The sequence below is a fragment of the Hemicordylus capensis genome, chromosome 1, assembly GCF_027244095.1.
Source record: "Hemicordylus capensis ecotype Gifberg chromosome 1, rHemCap1.1.pri, whole genome shotgun sequence".
Lineage (NCBI taxonomy): Eukaryota > Metazoa > Chordata > Lepidosauria > Squamata > Cordylidae > Hemicordylus > Hemicordylus capensis.
This window is the reverse complement of record NC_069657.1, coordinates 309,229,841-309,252,297: the sequence shown is the minus strand read 5'-3', so window position 1 is coordinate 309,252,297 and position 22,457 is coordinate 309,229,841. Positions and strand designations below refer to the sequence as shown.

General features: G+C 42.4%; 1 protein-coding gene across 1 annotated transcript in view; it reads right to left on the bottom strand.

Annotated features, from left to right (window-relative positions):
* The window catches only part of MEI4 (meiotic double-stranded break formation protein 4), a 328,392-nt gene that overhangs the window by 299,063 nt on the left and 6,872 nt on the right, over positions 1–22,457 (bottom strand). The gene's annotated exons all lie outside the window — the stretch shown is intronic.

Sequence of the window (22,457 nt, the reverse complement as noted above, 5' to 3'; positions counted from 1 at the left end):
CTATTTTAGTCAATTGTCTACAGAAATAAGCATAGCTATATGATATTTGCTGCTAACCACAGGTACTGGACATTTGCAAGAAGAACAAAAACATATTATGGAACAATTCCAAACTACTGATGAACTACAGTTTGCTTCTGTGTCTTACGCCCAAACTGCTATGTGACTGAGATCTGTGTTATAGTTTTTAAAAAGTGTAAATTGCACATATGGAGGGGTGGGTGGGAGAACAGGATCAAGACAATAGGAGAAGGAGGGCTTTGGCCCCATCATCTAGAGATCACACTCTATAACTTGTCCCATTGGTGTCAAATATCACCACTGGGGGAAGCTGATCCAGATTTTGGTCCAGTATGTGTAGAAAGAGTTAAAGCTCCCTTCTTCACTGAAGTTCCAGTCCAGATGTCCCCCTTTTTCAGCATACTATTTACATTTTTTTTAGATTTAAAAAAAACCACAACAACCACGCAGGCCTCCATCACACAGTTGGTATACTGACACCATCACACAGTTGGTATACTGACTTGTCTAGCCCTAGCTGCACCATCAGACAAGAGCTTAGGAAAGAGTGAACCAACAGATGTACTGACACAGCATCACAAAACATGACATTATATTTGCCTTGTTGAGATATTACGCCAGCACTGCAGGCATATATGCCAGTGTAGATGTCTTAGGGTCAGGAGGCTAGTAGGGATGTACACGGAGCTGGTTCAACAGCAGGGGGTGTCTAGCTTTAAGAGTGGGGGAGGGTGACCTATCCCTCCTGCTGCTTTTTCCCCCGTTGGCGTCTGTTTTCTAAAAAGCCCATTAGAACGGCAGCGCACCTCCCTGCCGCCCTGTTGCCCCCATTGTCTAGATATGACCAGAAATCTCTGATGCACGTGTGCACACCAGCACGTGCATGGGCATGCGCAGGCGCATAGGGGACTTCTGGTCATATCCGGACAATGGGGGAAATGGGGTGGCAGGGAGGTACGCTGCCATCCCAATGGGCTTTTAAAAAAACAGATGCCAATGCGGAAAAAGCAGCAGGAGGGGTAAGTGCACCCTCCCCCACTCTTAAAGCGGCACCCCCGCCACCTTTGAGCCTCCCCGCCATGGTTCCATGCACATCCCTAGAGGCTAGTGACATTCATCACAATCCAGCAAAAGAGATCCACACGTAAAAGGAGCCTTCCACCTCTGTAACAGATGTACATCCCCACTGCATCACAATGCTTATCAGAACCCTGTTGGGTTGGCTAGATACATCTTCTGATGGAAACAGGGAGACTTTTATGTAGTTTTAAACTATGTCTGATTAGCTGTCCCCAACAAGAGCTGGGCCAGAACCATTAACATTTGGTATTGTCTTCTAGCTCTTCCAAAGACTTCTTTGTACGATTATTAAGTATCCATGAACTGAAGGGCTTGAATACATCTTTGGGAGTTGATGAAAAGTTGATGGAGATTTGAATCCTTTCCCTAGCACTTATCTGCCTGAAAAGAAACCATTTTAAGAAGGGATTTGAATACTGTTCAGATTTCATGTATCTGACAAATATAAAATGTAAGTAATAAACCAAATATGTTGTTATCTCTATGGATGGATGGATGGATGTGTGTGTGTGAGGGTAGGGGAAGGAGGAGGATTTCTTTTTATGGATCCTCAGAGTCAAAATCAAAACCAGCCCCAGCTGTCCCTAATAATTACATTCTCAGAGTGTTTTTGTGTTGACTTGTGACTTAAAATGCTGACATTTAAATAGCCTCAGTTTTATTTCAAAGTGAGCACTGGGGAAATTCACACATACACTGGAGTTTTTCTGCTGGCAAACCCAATAACATACCAATGCATTGATTTACATAGTGAAGGTTATCTATGTAGACTTCAAATTTCATTATTGAGAATATAAGAGTGAAGGTCATGCCATGTCAAGGAAGCACATAACTCTTAAAACTTAGTTGGAAATTTGCATCTAATGGTCAGTTCTAGAGGAGCACCAAGTTACTTTATTTCAGCCAAAACAATAGAGAATTAGGAACATAGGAAGCTGCCATATACTGAGTCATCAGACCATTGGTCTATCTAGCTTAGTATTGTCTTCACAGACTGGCAGTGGCTTCTCCAAGGTTGCAGGCAGGAATCTCTCTCAGCCCTATCTTGGAGAAGCCAGGGGAGGAAACTTGAAACCTTCTGCTCTTTCCAGAATGGCTTCATCTCCTGAAAGGAATATCTTCCAGTGCTCACACTTCCAGTCTCCCTTTCATATGCAACCAGGGTGGACCCTGTTTAACCCCTGCTTAAGGGGACAAGTCATGCTTGCTACCACAAGACCAGCTCTTGCCACCTTGTGGCAATTAAGTTTTTAGGCTAAGTACTAATATGCATTGTGTAATGAATTTTCATAGGCAATAGCCTACTTATTTCAATAATGAATTTAAGTCTAAGAGGGGGGAACCTAGAACAGAGCTGCTCAACTTTGGCCCTCAAGCTGTTCTTGGACTACAGCTCCTAGCATCCCAGCCAGAGTGGCCAGTAGTCAGGGATGATGGGAGTTGTAGGCCAACATTTGTAGGAGGAACAAAGTTGAGCAACCCTGACCTAGAATGCGGAACAAGATAAGGTCCTAAATTTAAATTCTTTCCAAGGGCTCATGTAGGGCTCAGTTGTTTTCTATGAAGTGTGTTTTAATCTGAGGTTGCGTGTAGAAATACATTCACATATTGAAGCTATTCTGGCGATCACCAGAAAGTGGGCTAAGGGCCCAGTTCCTGGTTATTGTCGGAACCACTGGGCATTGCTAGCCCGCCTAATTCCCCATCCCTTTAAAAGACGTTAACAGAGAGAGTGCTCTGTTAACCTCATTCTTCTGTTCATGTGCCACCGTGGCGCACAGCAACACATGAGTAGACTCCGACTGGGAGGCTACAAGCAGCCTTCCAGGCTCGGGGGTCCCCCCAGAATGCCCCAAGTGGCCCCCAGTCTCCACAGCCCCCACTGGCTCCGTGACGGAGCTGGTAGTCCTGTGGGCAGCCAATCTAGCTGCCCAGGGCTGCACAACTGATCATCTCCCTGCAGTCTACCTCGAGGTGGTTCATGCCAATTGTGTGAAGCACCTCATTGAATGGCACAGCATGAATAGGTACTAAATGTATACAATTAAAGAAACAATCATATAATAAACTCATATACAGTCCAGCCATAAACAGTTGATTTACTCCACATTGATAGTTTTTGTTTTGAATGTAAAGGGTGAACCCACCTGAATCTACACCAGAAACAGACTTAGTATTCTGGTGAACATTTCTCAGCCTTTTGCAATAACAATCCCAACTCAGAATTGGGTCAAGATCTGATATAAGCCCTAAGCCCTGGTACACAATGACACCATCAACATGTGTCAGGGCCTACACGCCTCAGATTCCAACACAGTAACCCACCCAATCCGTAATCCCTTTCATTAATATGAGAGATGGCAGAAAGGGATGCTAGGATAAGGCTTCCCTGTGGTCCTGGGGACCATTGTGAGCATGTGCAGTAGGGCCTCCCAAAATGGAAGCCGCATTTCTCCTATACATGCTCACTGTGGGATTGTCCATAACCTGAGGGGCTCTAGCAGCAACCTGCTAAGAAGCCTGCCAACAGGCCAGCTACTCCCTGTTTCAGTAAGCTTGGGAAAGAAAGGAGGAAAAAGCGGGATATAAATGTAAATAAGTAAGTAAGTAAATAAATAAATATATAAATAAGTAAATAAAGCTTTCAAATGCATCCATTTTGAATTTGTGCAGACTCCAGATGGATCTGTGGTTGATCTGAAATGCATCTTGTGGTGAGGGGAGAGTTTATGCTTTTTGCCACCCAAAAAGATTATGCTTTTTGCTACCCATAGGCAACCAAAGATTTGCTACCCCTCTCTGTCCTGACAGATGCTAAATCTTCTTTTTCTACCTTTAAAAACTGCCACGGTGCAGATGGCAGTGGTGTGGCAGGATGGTGGTAAGAGTTCCTCCTACAGGCCCGCCTGCCTCCCAATTGACAGGATGGGCCATTTCAGCCCATTTTTGGCCTCTGGTCATGTGTGCACACACCAGGATGGCAGAGGAGACGGCAGCAGAGATGGAAGCAAGATGTCCTCCCGCCGGCCTCCTAAATGACAGGCCCAGCCATTTTCAGCCCATGTTCGGCTTTCGCGCACGTGCGCACTGCCTCTCATTTGAGAGGCCTGAGGGCCTGAGGGAGGAGTTCTCACCACCATCTCCATCATCATCCCGCCTTACACGCAGAGGCCCCCAATGGGCTGAAATCGGCCAGACCTGTCATTTGGAAGGCAGATGGGTCAATGGGAGTTGCTCTCGCCACTGTCCCCACCGCGCCGCCACCAACCTGCCATGCAGTGGCAGTTTTAAAAGGTAGAAAAATAAGTTTTAACTTTCCCCCACCACCCTGACGCAAGCCCTTTACTTGTAAAGGGGAATTGTGGTTGGTGCACACCAGCTTCAAGATTTGTGACCCCTCAAAATTTGCTGCAGTAGGCAAGTGCCTATGTTGCCCATGTGTTAATTCACCCCAGCCTGGCCTCCCCCACTGCCTGCCCTAGGCAACAGGGATTTTGATCATGAGAATAGCCTTAGTGACTGGCCCAACGTCACCCACTTAACTTCAGGGCTGACTTGGTTTTGAACTCAGGTCCCTCTGGTCTAATTCCAATACTCAGTCTACTATACCATAGAGTAGCACTCAAAGTAGGTGGTGCTCCAATAATCTAACTGCAAACACAAGAGAAACATAACTGTTTTCCTTTGTATTTTTCATTGACTTCGTTCACACCAGCTACAGTTCATCAAATGAGTGAATGCTGGTTTTAAACCTTTTTCTCTCTGGTGTAGTTAGAAAGTTGTACTTCATAACTTCATTCCAGAATGAACTATACTTCTAGTTTGGCAGGATTCTCAATTAGTGCTTGAGGGAATAACTACTAAGGCCCAAATAAATTCATCATGTTGCCCTGTGGAGTCAGAGAAGATGCATCAGATACATTGGCCCATCATTTACTCTCCTGACTGTTAGATTCAGTATTTTATAATACAGCAAGAAAATAAGAAAGAAAAGAAGTATTCTCTAAAGGACTAAAACAGAAGACAGGTGAAGGATGATTATTGATGGACAAGCCTAGTAATTTCAGAGAGTAAAAGTAACTGCAGGAGATTAAGAACTTTTTGGAAGTTGTGAGATAGGAGTGCAGTGTTAAATGTTCTGTGCAAAAGAATTTCACATGCAGGAAACTGCTTATGTTGCTGCTGCATTATATAACCTAATCCCATTACAACCAGATGAACATAATAGATCTCTTTAAAAAAGCAAACACAAGCTAAATACCTTTCAGGACAATAAAGTTTTTTCTAACGGATATACTACAAATTTGCCACATTTGTACTCCAATCTTCTTCCAAGGAATTCAGGTTGTTGTACAACAGGGTAGGCATGTGCCCAAATCACAGTTCAAAATGCAGTTTGAGCACTTTGAGAGAAATTTAAAAGGGGACTTTAGAAAATGGAGAACTAGTGCTTACCTGCTTTCTGCTGCCACTTCCAGCTTGTTGGGGCAGCGCATGTCCCAAAAAACCCTGTGTGACATCAACATGCACATGGCTCCCACACATGCACAGACACCATGTGCATGTTGATGGCACACAGGAAGCTGGAAGGGGTGGCAGAGAACAGGTAAGCACTTGCTCTCCATTTTCTTAAAGTTCTCTTTTAAATATACTTCAAAGTGCTCAAACTGTGCTTATGAACTGCAGTTTGTGCACATCCTTACAACAGGGATCCCTAACCCCTCTGTGAAATAGCTCAGGCTTCAAGATATTGACTGACCTGAGATCATCCATTGACCTTTGTGTATATTTGAATACAGTTCTCTGCTTTCCCAATCAAAGCCCAGCATTTCAGTCATGACACCATACTGGCTTCAGCAGCATATTGAATATTAGTTCAATATTCTGTCCCACTGGATGGAAGAAACTTTCCTGTAAGACAGATCACCATTATTAATTAAACAGAGGAGATAGAAGAAGTGCACAGGATTCAAATAACTATTTTTAAAAGATAGGTAAGAGGGGAAATGTCAGTAATTGGAGGGGAGCATGGCTCCACCCCTCTAAGAACTGAATCCATCTGCAGCCATTCTACCTGACTGCATCAGAGGGAGAGGTCAAAGAGCTGGGACTCCTCCATTGGCCAGACTGAGACCAACTGATCTCACCTGTCACTGGAGATGATGATAGATGTTTTACTGTATTTGGTGCATTTTTAATTGACATTGTTATCCACTTTGGGAACCTCAGTTGAAAAGCAGGACAGAAATCTAACTAAATGAATAACTCTGGGCCTATATAGGAATGCTGCCTGTGGTGTCAGCTTCCTAGAAGCCCTGCAGGAGTGGAAGAGAACATCTGCTTGCCAGATGGCCCAGGGTGAGAGTTTGTGTTGCTATCTGTCTGCTGCCCACCTGTCTGCTTACTGCTTGCTGCTGTCTTGGAGGTGACCTGGGGTTCTGTGGCTGTGGCTGCTGCTTTGGGTGGAGTTTGTGCAGGACTGGAGCCCAAGGTGAGTTAGCAGTTCCTGAGTACTACCTGTCCCAGACTAGCCAACTCTGGGCCTACATGAGGACACTGCCTGTGGCTGCTCACCACCGGTGAGGTTGCCCCTTTGGGGGAGTGACACCAAAGGGGGTTGCCCTAGGGATGTGTACAAATTGATTTTTTTCATTTTGATTTGTACCCAAATTGAAACACCCCTGATTTGTTTTGGGTCAGAATCTGACACACACACACACCTGAATCACCCAGATTCGATTTGTACTCGAATTTTCCAAATCCCAATTGATTAGGATAAAAAATGGTCCCAGGTCAAAAAGAGTGTGTGTGGGGGGGGTAGTGCCCAATGGGGAAGCTACCACCCACATTTCAAAGAAATTGGGCAACAGGGTGATTTTAAAAGAATTTTTGAAGTTTATGCATCTTTAAGATTTTTCCGATAGGGAATAATGGGGATTCCAGCAAACTTATAGCTCCATGTGGGGGGCACTGGGGGTGGCCCAGAGTTAGGTGCGGTGGGTGGTAGTGCCCAAGGGGTGCAAAGAAGCTACCACCCATATCTCAAAGGAATTGAGCAAAGGGGTGATTTTAAAGTGATTTTTGAAGTTTATGTGTCTTTAAGCTTTTCCCCATAGGGAATAATGGGGATTTCAGCAGCCTTCATTATAACTCCTGGTGGGGGGGGTGGCACGAGTGTGGCCCAGGGCAGGTTGTGGTGGGTGGTAGTGCCCAATGGGTATAAGGAAGCTACCACCTAGATTTCAAAGAAATTGGGCAAAGGCTGATTTTTAAAAGAATTTTTGAAGTTGACATGTCTTGGGGGCAGATTCAGGGCAGAAAGGGGGTTTGGGGGGCAGAAGAGTGGGTCAGGTGGTAGTGCCCCAATGGGTGCCTGCTACCATCCAGATTTCAAAGGAATTGGGCAAAGGGGTGATTTTTAAAGAATTTGTGAAATTTGTGTGACTTTAAGCTCCCCACCCATAGGGAATAATGGGGGTTTCAGCAGCCCCATAACTCCACTTGGTGGGCTCCAGGATGGCCAGAGCATGTGGTGGTGTAGTGCACATAGGGTGCCAACCACCCCCATACCCACAAGCCCATGGGTTATGTTGTTTCTGAGGTGTTCTGAGTGTAGATTCTCTGGTAGCAAATGAGAGGGAAGTCATTGTTTGCCATTGAAAATGAATCCACTCTCATTTGCTACCAGAGAGGAAGGCAGGTTGTAAATGTTCCTCCATTGAGCTGCCATTGCCCTGCGCCACCCCATCATGGTGCTGTTCTTTAAATCTAAGTTGAAAGGAGCAGCTGTGCTGCTGTCCCCTTTAAACTGCTTCACCAATAGGATACTGCTCCTGACAGCCCTTGCACAGTGTTGGCATGCAAACTGCATTGGTGCACGCGCTGAAGCTATTTGCATGCCGATGCTGTGTGAGGGCTGCTGGGAGTAGCATCCCATCGGTGCTGCACGGCATAACAAACTGAGACAGAATACAAACAAGATGGAGATGTTCATTGTAGGAAACCGCTGTTCAGGAAATGGGATAGATCTGCCGGTTCTGCATGGGGTTGCACTCCCCCAAAAGTTTGCAGTTTGAGAATACTTCTGGACCCAACCCTATCTCTGATACTTCAGGTAGAGGCAGTGGCCGGGAGTGCTTTCTATCAGTTTGGGCTGATTTACCAACTGTGCCCTTTCCTGGAAGTGAGTGACCTTAAGAGAGTGGTGCACATGCTGGTAACCTCCAGGCTTAACTACTGCAGTGCACTACGTGGGGCTGCCTTTGTATGTAGTCCGGAAACTGCAATTGGTGCAGAATGCTGCTGCCAGATTGGTCTCTGGGACATCCCAAAGAGACCAGATCATACCAGTTTAAAAAAAAATTACACTGGCTATCAATATGTTTATGGGCAAAATACAAAGTGCTGGTTATTACCTATAAAGCCTTTAATGGCTTGGGCCCAGGTTATTTAAGAGAATGCCTTCTTCATTATGAACCCCTCCACCTATTAAGATCTTCAGGGGAGGTTCATCTGAGGGTGCTGCCAGCTCGTCTGGTGATGACTCAAAGGAGAGCCTTCTCTGTAGTTGCCCCAGAGCTTTGGAATGCACTTCCTGCTGAGATTAGAGCTGCTCCATCCCTGTGGCTTTTAGGAAACAACTAAAGACACTTTCCTTTTAGGAAATAACTAAAGACAAGCTTTTTAGCTATTTGATAGTTTTAATGGGTGTTGGATATTTTTATATGTTTTAATTGCAAAAAATGTTTGTTTTGTTTTATTGTTGTAAACCACCTAGAGACTTCAGTAGTAAGCAGTATACAAATATGTTCAATAAATAATAAATACCTTATGGCCAACAAACTCCCCCCGCCCCCGCCGCCAAGTCTTCTAAATCATTGGCACTGGAATTGCAGGAAGCTGGTCTACATAAAACTATCACTGCCCTGCATAGTCCTGGGAGAAACCAACTGATAATTGATGCACAGTCTGCTGCTGGGACGTCTGTATCTAATCCAGTGCCTCAAGTCTTGTTTCCAACTTTGCAGATCCTTCACTGGGAAGAGCCACTGGGTTAGCCGGTTCCTTCAGTTGATGCTTTGCTTTCTGTAGTCACCTATCCTAGCTCCCATTTAGAGATGAGGCCTGTGGGTCTCCTTTGGGGTTGACAATTAGCTGTGGGCTATAATCTTTCCCTGGTATCTTGGAATATAGCAGGATCATGATCTAAAAGTTCGGAAGATTCCTTTATTAAGTTTACTTGTAGTTTTGATATTTTGCTTTTAAAGGAAACCTGGATGTTTACTGAGATATATATATATAGACAACTATTATTTATGTATTTATTTATTTATTTTATTTAACATATTTTATACTGCCCCCTAACTCACATCTCTGGGCTGTTTACAACAAAACAAACAAACAGAAAAAGTTAAAACATCAGTTAATATAAATGACAACAAAAAATTAAAACATTAGTTAAAACAAAATAAATGATACAGCAAAAGTTAAAACATTACAACAATTACAAATTATAAACAACATTAAAACTATTAAAACAATATTTAATTAATAGCCTGGGTGAACAGATGCATCTTTAAAGACTTTTTAAAAGTTGTTAGAGATGGGGAGGTTCTTATTTCAGCAGGGAGTGTGTTCCAAAGCTTTATCCATTCTTGAACAATGCACTTCCAAGTCAGAAGGGTGGTAGGCCCTTGAGGGGCCTTGGTTTGTTTATATCTACAGATTTTCAAGCTAAAGTAACTAAATTACCCTATTATGCCAAGTGGATGCTGGTGGCCTTATTAAAAAATTTTTAAATGTAGTTTGTTTTGTATTAATATTTATCTACCACCTCAACGGCTTTATTCCCCTATCAGACAGCTATGGAAAGAGATGGAATTATATATTCCAAATTGGATAGCACTATACTTTTCTGCTTATGTTATTGTAGAGGAGATTTAAATGCAAGGATGGGCCCTAGTGATCTGGCGCTCTATGCTCAGTTTTATTGCTGCTGCCCCCCCCCCCCCGCTGATTCTGAAGATGTATTACTTCAGTGTCTGAGGTGGAGGTGTCCAACCTAACTCTTGGAGTTAGGTTGGATCAGTTCCAGTTTGTGACTCCTGAGAATGTGGACAAGCTGATTGGAACGGTGCGACCTACCACCTGGTAGGGCGGTTATTGTAGAAGGCCTGGTAGAGATTATAAATGCATCTCTGAGAGAAGGTAGGATTCCTCCTAGTCTTAAGGAGGCAAATATTAGACCGCTTCTGAAGAAGCCTACCTTGGATCCCTCAGAGCTGAGTAACTACAGGCCTGTCTCCAACCTTCCATGGCTGGGCAAGGTAATTGAGAGGGTGGTGGGTGGTGACCTCCCAGCTCCAACAGTCTTGGAGGAAACTGATTATCTAGACCCATTTCAAACTGGCTTCCGGGCTGGCTATGGGGTGGAGACTGCCTTGGTTGGCCTGATGGATGACTTCCAACTGGGAATTGACAGAGGAAGTATGACTCGGTTGATCTTTTTGGACCCCTCGGCAGCTTTCGATATTATCAACCATAGTATCCTTCTGGAGCGTCTGAGGGGGTTGGGAGTGAGAGGCACTGCTCTGCAGTGGTTCTGTTCCTACCTCTCGAGCAGGTTCCAGATGGTGTCCCTTGGAGACTGTTGTTCTTCAAAATCTGAACTTTTGTATGGTGTCTCTCAGGGCTCCGTATTGTCTCTCATGGTGTTTAACATCTAAATGAAACCGCTGGGAGAGATCATCAGGAGATTTGGTGCAGGATGTTATCTGATAACACCCAAATCTATTTCTCCATGTCAGCATCATCGGGAGAGGGCATAACCTCCCTAAATGCCTGCCTGGAGTCGGTAATGGTCTGGATGAGGGATAACATACTGAGACTGAATCCAGATAAGACGGAGGTACTCATTGTGCGGGGTCGAAAATCAGGAGACGAATTTGATCTGCCTGTTCTGGATGGGGTCACACTTCTCCAGAAGGAACAGGCACGCAGTCTAGGGGTGCTTCTGGATCCAAGTCTCTCCTTGGTGTCCCAGGTTGAGACAGCGGCCAGAAGTGCCTTCTATCAGCTTCAGCCGATACGCCAGCTACATCCATTTCTTGAGTTAGACAACCTCAAAACAGTGGTACATCTGCTGGTAACCTCCAGACTGGATTATTGCAATGCGCTCTATGTGGGGCTGCCCTTGTACATAGTCCGGAAACTACAGTTGGTCCAGAATGCGGCAGCCAGGCTGGCCTCTAGGTCATCCAGGAGAGACCATATTATTCCCGTATTGAAGGAGTTACACTGGCTGCCAATATGTTTCCGGGCAAAATACAAGGAGTTGGTCATGACCTATAAAGCCCTAAACAGCCTGGGCACCGCATCTCTGACAATTTTTTAAAAGTCTTTAAAGACACATCTGTTCACCCAGGCTTTTAACTGATACAGTTTTGATTGTTTTTAATGTTGTTTTAGAATATTGTTTTAAAAAATTTTAAATTGTGTTTTAAATTGCTTGTTTTTGTTCTTAACTAATGTTAAGAACAAAATGTTGTTTTTATCTTGTTGTAAACCGCCCAGAGACATAAGTTTTGGGTGGTATAAAAATATGTTAAATAAATAAATAAATATTCCCCCTGCTTTCTTATGTCTCTATTGATAATGTAAGCAATCTGACAGGTATATATTTAGCTCAAATCCCCTGCTAACTGATGCATGTCCCCTGCTAACTTAGCAACAAGCACCTTTTATAAGTGGCAATTCTCTTTCTATTTAGCAGCAGGAGAACAACTGGTCATATCCATTGCCAGCAACATCCCTCCTGTGGCTGTTGCTGGTGTCTATATTATGTTGCTTTTTTAGATTGTGAGCCCTTTGGGGGCAGAGATCTATCTTATTTTATTTATTTGTAAACCGCTTTGGAATCTTGCATTGAAAAGCGGTATATAAAATTTCATATTGTTTTGTATTGTCAAATGTCATACACATTGGAACTCAATATTTTGAATGGTGTGGTTGATGGTGATTGCCCTGGTCAATTTTCAGTTTGGTCGGGGCAAAAGCTTTCAACTATTTATTGACTTTCCATTATTTGACTAGAAGGACCTCTGTCTTGAAATAATACCAAGGCCTGAAAGTGATCATCTTCTATGGCTATTGTCTTGTAACTTTACTTTTGATTCTTTGAAGGGGCAATGCCAACATCCAGTGGAGAAGGAAATGGAGGTGGGGTCCTCTAGAGTTAAATGGGATGGCTAAGTTAGTAATGTGTTAATAACTGGCACAATTCACCAGAGAGTATTTCAATATATCAGGCTATAGTAGAAGGAAAGAATTCAATCCCTCCAGCTAAATAATATTATGGTATTAACTTTATGGGGAGGAAACCAGCCTTAGAGTTAGATGCAATTTAGTGGGATGTCTGTCTAACCCCATTTCTATCCAGGTTGTATTTTGGCACCCTTTTTGTTACTCTTTTGGCACTCTTTAATTAATCCGTTTCAGTGGCTTGATCTACATGCCCCTAAACTGGCAAACAGATGCCTGCCTGTTTTACTGCACACAGATAATGCAGTAATTTTATCACAAACTGAAATTAGTCTAAAGCGAGCCCTTGCACAAAACTGTAAGAAAGAGCACTTAGTCATCAATTATTCTAAAATGAAAAATATGGTCTTTTCCATTAGGCCAAAAATCAATAATTGGTGTATTGATAACCAATCTATTGAGCAAGTAAGCGGCTTTAAATATTTAGGTGCTGTTTTTCAGGCCAATGGACAGAAAATTGCACAAGTTAAACATGCTGTTACACTGGTCCAGAGAAGTGCTTCCACAGTTTTAAGATTCCACCATGCCTAGGGAGAAAGTTTCATCTGTGTGGCCATTAAATTATTCTCTGCTAAGCCACTAGCACAACTCTTATATGGAATGCAGTTGGACCCATATTCCAATCTTGGCCCACTTGAAAGAGTTCAATCTGGACTCCTAAGAGCTCTTTTTACCATACCTAAATGTGTCGCTGTATTGAGATTAGAAACAGGTATGGTTAGAATTAAAGCCAGAGTCACATCTTCAGGTGCACCCAGAAAAGTGTTTAGTTGGAAGGATCCCATTAGCATGTCAGATATTGATGTCATTGATACTGAGGAGTCAGCTACTACTTCTGGAGATGATAGTTTCATTCAAGAGGGGAGGTCACGGTTAGATAGAGCATCCAAGAATAAAACTAGGGGGACACATTTTTTCCAAGTGGCAGGAAACCTTGTGGCAGATGGAGAATTTAGTTGTTAATTTGAGTTCCTGTAGCTTGTCTGAGCACCATCTTAGAGTTTTGAATTTGGGTTTGAGTTTTTTACCTAAACCCAAATATAATAATTTTCATACTCAAATTGATTTATTCAAATTGCATAGATTATTGAAATTAAGACAATATTTTGGGGATTCACCTATGCCATCATTAGATATAGTTAGACCTAGATCGGAGTTTATACCTAGCGGGGAGTTTCCTGCCATCCAGGTTTTCCAGAAAGTAGTAGAAAGTAGTAGAGAGAGTGATCCATCGATTGTGGATGAATTTTAGAATGAGGCATTCTACTTTTTTTGGAGCTGATTGGTGTATTTTGAATGATCTCATTATGGATTCAAAGATTGTCATTAAACAAGCTGATAAAGCCTGTTAAAGTACCCAGTAAAGTAAAGTACCCAGAATGTTGGGGGCAATATGCTAAATCATTGTAAACCGCTTAGAGAGCTCCGGCTATAAAGTGGTATATAAATGTAAGTGCTATTGCTATTGCTAAAGGTGGGGCGATTGTAATATTGGATAAGGAAGATTATTTGTGTGAGGTTAAGAGATTACTTGATGATAGGGACAGCTATAACCCCATTTCGTATGACCCCACCTTTAGAATTATGAGCCTAGTTAAAATAGTCATCGATGAGGTGTCAGCTCTAGGGATCATTTCTGAAAAAACATTCAAAGGTTTATTAAATTTGTATTCTAGGGTCCCCATTTTCTACATCCTTCCCAAGATACATAAGGTAGGTTTTCCACCTCCAGGTAGACTCATTGTGTCAAATTCGAATTCAGTCTTGGAACTACTTTCCATTTATGTGGATTCCTTTTTAAAACCTTTTGTGTTTAAAATTAAATCTTACATGTGGGACACTAAGGATTTGATCACCAAGTTGGAAGGTGTCAATATCCCCAGCGGGGCAGTGGTAGCTACCTCAGATGTGACTTCTTTATATACTGAGGCTAGACTAGTGGTGGAAAATGTTTTGGAATCTAGACCTCATAAAGATTCTCCAACATATTTTTTAATTAGAATTGGTGGGTCTTATTTTTGAGAAGAACTATTTGCGATTTGAGTAACAGTTTTACTTTTGGGTTAGGGGAGTTGCTATGGGGAGCTCTTTAGCTCCCAGTGTTACAAATATTTTCATGGCCTCTTGGGAGGCCATTCTTTCATTTGGAATAAAAACGTTAACCCATTTTTTCTGAGATATTCATATTTAAATGCTTTATTGACTACATTTTAGTTGTGTTTACTGATGCTGCATGGTTTAAAGAATTTGTCATTTGGATGAATGGGATTCATGCCAATATTAAATTTACTAGCCATTCTAGCTTGAGTGAGGTCCTATTTTTAGACACTATTATTTGAGTTAATGTGGAGTGCAGGTTGAGTTCTTCTGTATATAGAGAACCCACTGATTAAAAAATACCTATCTGCGTTATGCTTCTTGGCATCTCCAACATTTGAGAGATAACTTGCCTGTTGGGCAATTTTTATGGGCTAAGAGGAATTCCACAGATATAGTGGACTATAGAAAAGAAGCTTGAAATTTATCTTTGCAACTTGTTCAGAGAGGATACCCTAGAGAGGTGGTTGATAAAGCTGAATCTAGAGCCAATATAAACAGGTATAGTAAGCTACTTCAGGATCAACCTAGGAAGCAATTGGACCAATTAGTATGGTCCATTGATTTCACTCCCTTATCTTATTAGATTAAAAAGGTGATTTATAGGCATTGGCATTTGGTTATGGATGTACCTATTGTAGCATTCAGGAAGACAAAAGGTTTAAGGAATTTTTTGACCCATTCCGATTTTTTAAAGAAACCATTAGAAAAGGATGTTCCGCAAGGGTTTAACCCATGTGGTAATTGTTTAGCGTGTCCTTTGGGTCTTCGAATCACTGAAAATTGTGATCCAAGTACGAGGAAGCTGGTTCCTTCAAATTTTTTTGCCAATTGTAAAACCAAATGTACTGTACTGTATATGCAGTTATTTGTCCATGTGATGTATGGTATATTGGGATCAATACTAGAACTATTAAGACCCATATACTTGAACATAGGTCTAGGATTAAAAATAGAGCACTGGATGCCCCATTAGTTCAGCATTTTGTAGATAAATCTGATTCACCGGATGACCTGAGGTTTTTTGTTTTATTTAAATATTCTCCATGTTCTTTTGATATTCAAAAGATTCTTCTCCAGAAAGAAGCTTGGTTTATTTATAAATTCAGAATGTGCTCTCCTACAGGGTTAACTGTTAATTTTTATTTTTTTAGTTTTCTGTAGACACATGTGATGCATTACTGTTTGAGAGTATAGTGTATACTGAGAGTATCCTTTCCACCTGTTGTTAATTGGATGATTTAGCTGGGGTGTATTTTAACCTTGAGTGCGTTTGGAGTTTAGGTAGGAGTCCAGCATGTTTGTGCAGATGCTTGTTACATATGGTTTGACAGAGCAAGGCTGTTCCAGATAGGTTTGTTTTTATTGATACAAAGGAACAAGTTTGTTCATTTGGTATGTATATTATGTTAATGTTTGTTGCTTATATATAGACATGACATACTTCTGAAGAATATTGTTTTTGAAACTGGTGAAGATATCCTAGGATGCCTGTTAAGGGATTCACATATCTCATATTTGTGAAGAATGAAGATTTGTTTTTGCCATCTCCGGCTTTGAAGTATTTTTCATGTTATATACTCCAGCTGAGAAGTTGGACTTTGAACATTTACATATGCCCACTGTTCCATCTTTACCATCATTGTAAATGCTGGTTCCATGTATGGTTTGGGATTTGTTATATAAACATCATATTTACATATATGTTTGTCATATACATTCACCTTTCAAGACTGGTTCACGGATTTTGTTTCTAGCTTGGTTTTTTGTCCATGATTCCCCATATGGTATTGTGTCTAGTTCCTTTAAGCAGCTGAGGGAACTTTCTAGACCTGTACCAGCATTCTATCTATCAACTCTCACCTACCCAAAGTATTGCTGGGCTTTTTCTAGGGCCTGTTTTAATGCTTTTCCCTCAGCACTTTTAGATGGTAGATACCAGCATATATCTGTATTGCAAACAGTGTTCCCTGTAAGAGGGATTCCCAGATGTTGTTGACTACAACTCCCAGAATCCCCAGCTGCAATGGCCTTTGCCTGGGGATTCTGGGAGTTGTAGTCAATAACATCTGGGAATCCCTCTTACAGGGAACACTGTTTGCAACACCAATGTCATTGTGGCTCTGGTGAAATTGAATCAAAAACATGTCCTTCTCCAATGTTAGTTTTATCATGATCTGAAGCTAGACTTGATTGTACCAATACTAGCACAATTTTCAAGTCACCTAGAGGACTTATGTGTTAATTTTCTTTTAGATGATAAAGACTTGTCTATGACTTAGTCTTAGACAAAGCTCCCACTCAAAGGGAGGTCATTATAAAGGAAAAATATTTCACTGTTAAGAAAATAATATATAAGATGCTCCTTTTATTGATGTGCTAAAGATTTATTGGCATAAAGCAACAAAGTATATTCTCTGCCTTTTGTTTTGCAGCTGTCATGAAGGAACTATTGCTTATGCAAAGTAAGTCACCTAATGGCATAGTGGGGAAATGACTTGATTAGCAAGCCAGAGGTTGTTGGTTCGAATCCCCGCTGGTACCTATATCAGGCAGCCATGATATGGGAAGATGCTGAAAGGCATCATCTCATATTGTGCGGGAGATGGCAATGGTAAACCCCTCCTGTATCCTACCAAAGACAACAACAAGGCTCTGTGGTCACCAGGAGTCACCATCAACTCAACGGCACCAGGAGTCGACACCAACTTGACAGCACACTTTACCTTTAAACATTACTAGTCTTTGACAGTTGTGGTCAGATTCAGACACAGCACATAATGAAAGTGAGTTAAGAGAACATAATAAAAATAATATAGTGCTCAAAGTGCATTGCATAATTATCTTCTTTTAACCCTTATAGCACATGTACCCCATAGCACATTATCTGTACACTGTCTCACATTACGAATAGGAAGCTGAGAAAAAAAAATGATGTGCCTGAGGCCATATACTGGGTTTATAGGTAAGATAAGATTTGAACTGGGAACATCCTGATTTGTAATTCATACTCTTGGTCACTGCAATACATCAAGAATCTCTGAACATTAATTCTTACCTCTCCCACATATGAACCTCACAACAAAATTGCTAAATCATCTGGATTTTATTATGCTGCATGCGAACTGTTCAATTAGAGACTCTCTGAGAGGCCTCTCTATCTCAGGGTTCAATGTAGTCTCTGCAAAATAGGAACTGAAATGACCCAGCCTGACAGACCTATTATGAGGTTAAACAAAATGAAGATTATAAAGTTCTCTGTATATTAAACATGTGATGTCAATCATAATAATAGAGAGGAACTGTGAACAATTTGCCTTTGACAGATATACTTCAATCTTTCCTGGACCTTTTAGCATGCTTGCTTCACCCAACTTCTGTCCCCAGTCAAATCTATGAAACTATTGGTGAGCAGGGGTTCAGAAGATCAGATGACTAAAGCGACCAGTGCTCTTCTGAAGACACCTAATCCAGAGATATGCACGCAAAATACAGAGGAACTGTTTCAAAATGGCCATCCTCAGTTTATTAATGGACAATGACAACCTTTGCTATAACTGTTACAATGGCATTATCAATGCCAGGAGAGCCAAACACAGACACATTTGCATCAAACAAAAGATTTGCATTTAGGGCTTGGTTCACTTATGTAGCAATACCTGCTACAAATCACCCGATTTGCATGCAGGAAGCCCCTGGTGAAATACCTGTCATAGGAACATAGGAAGCTGCCATATACTGAGTTAGACCACTGGTCTATCTAGCTCAGTATTGTCTTCATAGACTGGCAGCAGCTTCTCCGGGGTTGCAGGCAAGAATAGGTTTAGCTTAGGGGACAAGTCATGCTTGCTACCACAAGACCTGCTCTCCTCTCACTTCTAGGTAGGACTGGCAACAACTCCCATCGGAAACCCTGGAGAGCGGCTGCCCAAGTAGACAATAATGATTTAATGGACCAACAGTGAACCTAGTATAAGTAATCAAACTCTCCCCAAATCATATTTAGCCTCTTGATAAACATTTTTGACATTGGATTGTGCCAGGATATGAGAATAGGGTTAGTCCCATGGCCTCTGGATGTCATTAGGCTCTATGGATGACTCCTTGCACTCTCCAGTCACTCTTTGCCCTGTCTTCACACATCAGTACCCCCATTGTGGTATGAACCACACATAACTGTTTGCTTTTTCTCAAGTGCAACAGCAGCATGGGAGCAATGGGACAAAACATCCACTTGCACCAACACCTAAACACCCAAACCTACTGCTACAAATTTTTATATAACACTTATCAACAAACCTATTTGTTGCTGCAATCCACATAGTGATTTGTAGGACTGAGATCTTAGCCTACGTCAGTCTGCTTAACCTCTTGACTGTGTTCATCCCTCTGTTGTCATTTATAGATTGTAATGATACATTTTTCTGTTCCCTCATTATTACACTAATTAGGCCTAGATTTTTTAACTTCTTCATATGATCATTCCCTACTGCTCCATTATATATTCCATTCCATAGAAACTGATTTTTTAAAAAAATAAAAATTTGAATGGGCTCCACTTGAAATGTGTTCGGATCTTTTCAGATGGTGGTTTATTCCAAGATGACTGCTGATTATTACAGACAGCTATGAATCTAAACAACATCAGAGTAGTCTAGATGATGCTTTATAGATTATATAACTTATTTGCACAATCTGTCTACCAGTCCAAAAGACACCGGTACCTTTTCATTAGAAACGCCCCCCCCCCCCACTAAATTAATCATGGAAGGGGGAAATTTTGCCTGGGGAGAAAAAGGTGTAGATGATGGACCATAAGTAGAGCAAGGCTGCACAACTTCAGCTCTCTAACTGTTGTTGGGCTACAACTCCCATCATCCCTGACTATTGGCCTCCGCATCTGGGGATAATGGGAGTTGTAGTCCAAGAACAGGTACAGGGCCAAAGTTGTGCAGTCCTGCTATAGAGGAATGGTTACCTGCACTATAGGTAGTGATGCATGTGAGTAATGCATAGGTAGTGATGCATACCCATGGCTCCCAAGGGTACATCTTTCATGCCCCATCACCAGCTGAGCACACTTTTCTCGGCAGTCCTTTTTTAAAAAAAACCTGAAATGAGCTGATCAGTTTTATGATCTTTTAGCCCCCTTTTATTGGCAGACATGTTGTACAGTCTTATGCTGGCTTTTCCAATCAGGCCATGCTACTGTGGGCATCTAAAGAAGTGAAGGTGGTCTTGTAAAAGAACACAAGTGCAAAAATGCTTAAAGCTGCACACCCACACTTTGGGAATGCAACCTCTGGAGTGCCAGAATTGTGCTCTTCTTTATTGCTCTCACAATTGCACCCTTCTTTAGCCTTTAAGCAGAGAAGCCTTCTTCCCTCCCCAGCCTCCTCTAGGTTCCTCCAAATGATTGTTGCTGCTGTTCTTGAGTCAATGTTGCAAGCAGTGTTAACACAAAACTCAAAAGAGCATTAGAAACATTGTTTCTTTCTCACTTCTCCAAGCATATGAAGACAACAGAGATTTAAATGGCCAGACGTCAAGCCTGTTATGAGAACAGCCTGTTTGGGGGCTACAAGCAGCACCCCCTATATGATTTGGAACCACAGCTCGCAGTCTCTATCTTGGCTACCTGGACTCGTGGGACTGCGAACCTTCCACATACCCATATTTGGCAACCTCTCAAGTTAGTCACTTTTAGCACGAGCCCCATAGGGCAGGTAACCCCAGGTCAAGTATGACATGTGACTGCAAAGTGATTCCCCCATGCCCCTCTGCATTCACAACACACAGAAGGGCACTGGCTGAGCAAACACAAGTTAAGGAGAATTATTTTCTCAAGAGAATAGCAGAACTCTTTTTGTTGGCACAAAGGATTAGATCACCTCGATGGAACTCAGATAAGGCTGTAACACTCCTACCTCACTATTACAGCATTAATGATCTGGTGTGGGCCAAAGGAAGAGGCTCATTTGTTTAAAAAGAATTCTGAACTTCACACCTGGAGGGTCTTTTTGACCCACAAGATAAGTTTTTAACTTGCCCATTTATCCTATCCCATACAGGTTTTTCAAATCATTCCACTTTATTGTTCACACAACATGTATTCTTTTGTTAACCACGAATACCATCCCCTGCAGCCAGGAGGTGGGACCCATGTTAGGCCCAAAGGCATGTTTTTGCCTATTTCAACCCCAAGCCCCAACCAATGGCATGTTTTGGCTTTAGCCAACCACAGCTGATGCTCCAGCTTCTGGTTTGGACCTGTCTCCAGATCCAAACCATGCACCACGCTTGGCTGCCTTAGAGAACCAATCTCCCCTGGATTTTCCATGGAACCAGCCAGTTCTCTGGTTCCCTGGCTTGTGAGTGACACACTTGCCTCTCCTCCACCCTGTCCTTCTGCTTGGTCCCTGGGAAGCGCACCCCATCCTCCATGTGTGACCAACACACCAACAGATTTGGAATAGATATTACTAATAATCTCTCTCTCTCTCTCTCTCTCTCTCTCTCTCTCTCTTCTTCCTCCTAAGTCTAAATCTGCACTCCAGGTCCCTTCTCTGGTCAGCCTTCAGCTGATTTAATTGTAATTTGGACCTTTAAGCTAAAACACCTCTCCATGAGTCTCTAATTGATATTGTTAGTCAAGTTTTATTGACTTTTATCACCTGCCTATTTTTCATTTCCTGCATCCCAATAATCCTTAAATAAATCTGATTGTACCGTATTCCTATATCAAGTATTTCTTCCTGGAGCAAAGCTTTGCACAAATTGACACTGTAATGGACTGTTCACTCCAGTCTCACTAATTCCACACACAAGCCCAAAAGTAGTCTCAGAACATTCAGCATTCTAGAACAGTTCCATTAACAAGTCTCCAAACTTCAAAGTGTGCCTGCACAAATCCCCCACACCTATGAGTCTTAAATTCAGACGGCATAATGGCCCCACAAGGGTCTACCACACATGCACTTCTCATCCTATTTAGACAAGAAACAAACCAGCTACAAGCACATTTGCAATTTCCTATTGTAGTCTATATTACATAAGCTATTGTACTTATATACACTAGGTAGCTACTTTATACCATGTAACAGGGATGCACACAAACTCTTTTGTGCACTCCCGAGGGGGGGTGTTCCTTTAAGGGACAGGGAGGGTGCCCTTACCCCACCACCACCACTCCCCCCCCCCACCGGCACTCTCCCTAAAACAGTTGGCACAGGGCTGCAGCGTACCTCCTTGCAGCCCTGGTCAGCATCGTACCTGAAATGGCCGACGTGCATGCGCACATGTACCAGCCACTTCTGGTACAATGTGGACTGGGGCTGCAAGGAGGCATGCTGCAGCCCCACACCAGCGGTTTTGGGGAGAGCACTGGCAAGGGGAAAGTGGTGGGGGTGGTAAGGGTACCTTCTCTGCCCCTTAAAGAAAACTCCCACCTCTGAACTGGCTTGAACATTGGACTTTCAAACCAGTTTGGCGCTCCTAAAAAGAGCGCTGAAACAGATTGCGCACATCCCTACTGAGCAAGACCATCGGTCTGTCTAGGTCAGTACTATCTACTCTTCAGAGTACTTCCCAGTCAACAGCTCTCTTCAGGGTATTTTCCAGTCCTGCCTAGGAACGACAAGAATTAAATCTAGGACCTTTTGCATATGAAGTATGTACTCTACCACTAAGCTACAGTTCCTTCCCAGTACTGCACTATATCAGTTATTCTTTTCATGCCCCTGTGATCAAAAGAGAACAAGAACAGCAATATAACATTAAAAGGAGGAAATTGTGGTCACAGCAGCAGAACAGAGAGGCATGTTATTTGCAAGGAAGTTCCACAAAGTTCAATGGGACTTACTCCCAGGAAAGTGTAAACAGGATTGCAGCAAAGTCATTTGAGATGATCAGGAAGGAGGAAAGAGAAACAATTCAGAATT